This window comes from Schistocerca piceifrons, chromosome 1 (assembly GCF_021461385.2).
Source record: "Schistocerca piceifrons isolate TAMUIC-IGC-003096 chromosome 1, iqSchPice1.1, whole genome shotgun sequence".
NCBI lineage: Eukaryota > Metazoa > Arthropoda > Insecta > Orthoptera > Acrididae > Schistocerca > Schistocerca piceifrons.
This window is the reverse complement of record NC_060138.1, coordinates 1038658962-1038662757: the sequence shown is the minus strand read 5'-3', so window position 1 is coordinate 1038662757 and position 3796 is coordinate 1038658962. Positions and strand designations below refer to the sequence as shown.

Sequence of the window (3796 nt, the reverse complement as noted above, 5' to 3'; positions counted from 1 at the left end):
AACCATCTCTGTCACGAGCGCCACTTTAAAGGCTGTGTACAGCACCGCCACCTCTCGGAACTTGATGAAATTATAGGGACTGAAGCGAGAATGTTCTACGATGTCTAACAACAAATTCCTCATTTTTTCAACATAAATACATCGAGAAAAAATGTTGCTTTACTTTTTGAACGCCCCTCCTATTTTCCCACTGGTCTGGACCCGCAGCACGGTGCATGTTTCGAGAAGCGTTTCCCCTGGATGATGGCAAATACAAAAACGATCATCGATCTGGAGTGAAAAGAAACATGATAAATTTGAGGAGACGAAAAGTTTCCATTGATAGTGCATTGTCCAATGTCGATGATCCCGTATTCACTACATTCGTAACTGGCGAGATCGTTGGGTCAACACTGGGAAACGTAGGATTATCTTTGTGGAGCTTCATGTTCAATAACGTGCGCTGAAGAGTGTCCTAGGAAATACTTGTGCCTCCATCAGCATCTGCATCAGCGCTATATTCTGACGTCGTATTTGTCACAAATCGTAACTATCATGCTTTACACAGAGTGCTAGCCCCCGACCTTCACGTTCTGTGATGAGGCGCGGACGTCCAACACCTTGTCGCCTATTCGTGGATTCACCATCCTTCAGTAACTTCCCAAAGATGCTCACGAGAGCAACGCGCTAACTGCTGACCCCCTGCGTTGTATCCGAGATGCTCTTTCCCAAGCTACAGGGCATAAGAATTTGCGCTTTAGCAAAGTCGCTTATGTCAGTGGATTAGCCCATTTCAGACCTGTATTGTCGCAAGGATGATTCCCCATCAGTCTCTGCTCCTTTTATATACTTTCCTTACCGAGTCTCGTCTCCACAACGCCGTCAGCTGACAATTAATATTGCGGTCTGCAGTTGTCATATCGTTTTAGCTCATCGGTGCATAGATCAATACGAAACTGGAGGAACTGCCGGCATGTGACACAATAACAGCTTTACCTTTACACTCATGAACGTAGCACGTCTACCCACACACATCAAAAAAGTTTTGCATCATCTCGGTTCCGAGAGTTCCGGAACCTGTACAGATGACTGGAATAGAGATCAACATAAACATCATTTCCGCCCTTTTTATTGCTCATGAAAACCGCACCACCATACAGCGAGACCTTCAGAGGTGGTGGTCTAGAATGCTGTACACACTGGTACCTCTAATGCGCAGTTGCACGTCCTCTTGCATTGATGTATGTCTGTATTCGTCGTATCCAGATTGTCCCACTCCTCAACGGCGATTCAGTGTAGCTCCCTCAGTGTGGTTGGTGGGTCACGTCGTCCATAAACAACCCTTTTCCATATATCCTAGGCGTGTTCGATAGGGTTCATTTCGGGAGAACATGCCAACCACTCTAGTGGAGCAATGTCGTTATCCTGAAGGAAGTCATTCACAAGATGTGCACGATGGGGGCGCGAACTGTCGTCCATGAAGACGAATGCCTCGCAAATACGCTGCCAATATGGTTGCACTGTCGGTCGGAGGATGGCATTCACATACCGTACAGCCATTGCGGCGCCTTCCATGACCACCAGCGGCGTACGTCGGCCCCGCATAATGCCACCTCAAAACAGCAGGGAACCTTCACCTTGCTGCACTCGCTGGACAGTGTGTCTAACGCGTTCAGCCTGACTGGGTTGTCTCCAAACACGTCTCCGACGATTGTCTGGTTGCAGGCATATGCGACACTCATCGGTGAAGAGAACGTGATGCCAAACCTCAGCGGTCCTTTCGGCATGTTGTTGGGCCCATCTGTACCGCGCTGCATGGTGTCGTAGTTGCAAAGATGGACCTCGCCATGGACGTGGGGAGTGACATTGCGTATCAATCAGCCAATTGCGCACAGTTTGAGTCGTAACACGACGTCCTGTGGCTGCACAAAAAGCATTGTTCAACATGGTGGCGTTGCTGTCAGGCTTCCTCCGAGCCATAATCTTTAGGCAGCGGTCATCCTCTGTTGTTTTAGCCCTTGGGTAGCCTGAGTGAGGTATGTCATCGACAGTTCCTGTCTCTCTGTATCTCCCCCATGTCCAAAAAACATCGCTTTGATTCGCTACGAGTACGCCTGGACGCTCCCTTGTTGAGAGCCCTTCCTGGCACAAACTAACAATGAGGACGCGATCGAACCGCGATGTTGACCGTCTAGGGATGGTTGAACTACAGACAATAAGAGCCGTGCACCTCCTTCCTGGTGGGATGATTGGAACTGATCGGCTGTAGAACCCCCCTCCGTCTAATAGGCGCTGCTCATCCATGGTTGTTTATATCTTTTGGCGGATTTAGTGACATCTCCAAACAGTCAAAGGGACTGTGTCTATGATGCAATACACACTGTCAACGTATATCTTCAGGAGTTCTGTGAATTGGGGTGATGCAAAACTCTTTTTGATGTGTGTGTAATGTCATTTTTTCTGTCTCATCTGTCATTCATCCATGTTTCAGTGAATAACAATTTGTTGAAACTGTGCTTTCTGAACGTCTCTTAAATATCGATAGTTCTGTGCGACGTCACTACGTTGTATAGTAGCCCTGCGGACACTAATTTTCTTGTATATGAAACGTAAGACACTCAAAATTATTAACACAGTAATGTTGTCACAGAGTAAACCGGTGTGTCTAAGACTCTTTTGTGGATGTGCGTTACTCTCTTCCGGAGTACGCGCTCACATGTCGTCCCAGATCTTAATACACAGATTCTGAACTATGTGCTTTGAGGTAGGGAACTAATAAAGCACTCCGTCTTCAGGCCACAAGTGGCCCATCGGGACCATCCGACCGCCGTGTCATACTCAGCTGAGGATGCGGATAGGAGATGCGTGTGGTCCGCACACCGCTCTCCCAGTCGTCACGATAGTTTTCTTTGACCGGAGGCGCTACTATGCTGTCGGGTAGCTCATTAGTTTACATCACGAGGCTGAGTGCACCCCGAAAAATGGCAACAGCGCATGGCGACCCGGATGGTCACCCATCCAAGTGCCGAACACGCCCGACAGCGCTTAACTTCGCTGATCTGACGGGAACTGGTGTATCCACTGCGGCAAGGCCGTTGCCCTAGGGATCTAGTGGTCATTAAAAATTCTTTAGTTTCACATTGATACAAACAACTTAATTTGTAGCAAAACAACGGAAGCTCATAGGAACTGGTCAATGTCGCGCCTGCTAGTCTCAATGTAAGCACTAGAACGGCACCAAAAAGTTTGCCACACTCTCCCAATTATACTTGTTGCCTTTTGTACGAGGCAGGTAGCCTAGACCCTACCAAGCAGTTTCTCTTCAACTTATATTCCGTTGCGTACAGCACAGACTTTACATAAACCCATAACAACAAACTCGTAGGAATGAGATCGGGAAATAACGCTGCCCTTGGGAGAAATCCTCTTATCAACAATGAGTCTACCTATTTTTCAGGTGCTCACGGTTATTATTATCGTAGTGAGGTGGTGCACCGTACTGTTGGATCTGAAGTAAAGAGCAGGTAACATGCACTTTGAAAACTGGTAGTAGCAAATCAGATCCTATTAGTTGCTCTTGTATAATTCCGTTGGGAAAGTTGATGGAGAATTGTTGCTGGTGATGTGAGATAGACATGGCCTATGGTTTTTCATCAGCTGAAAAAAACGAGCACTGTTGAAAGAGACCTCATTTGCGAACATTATAAACTGCTGGAAGCTTGGTACTGCAGTACCTCCTGGTTCGAAAGTACTCTCTGGACTGTGTTCCGAAAGTATACATTAATAGTGAAAAATTGTAAATTTTCTCCCTAACGAT

At 47.0% G+C, this 3796-nt stretch overlaps 1 pseudogene; it reads right to left on the bottom strand.

The window, feature by feature from the left end:
- Positions 1-2961: 2961 nt before the first annotated feature.
- LOC124723475 lies at positions 2962-3079 on the bottom strand (annotated as a pseudogene).
- Between the last annotated feature and the right edge of the window lie 717 nt (positions 3080-3796).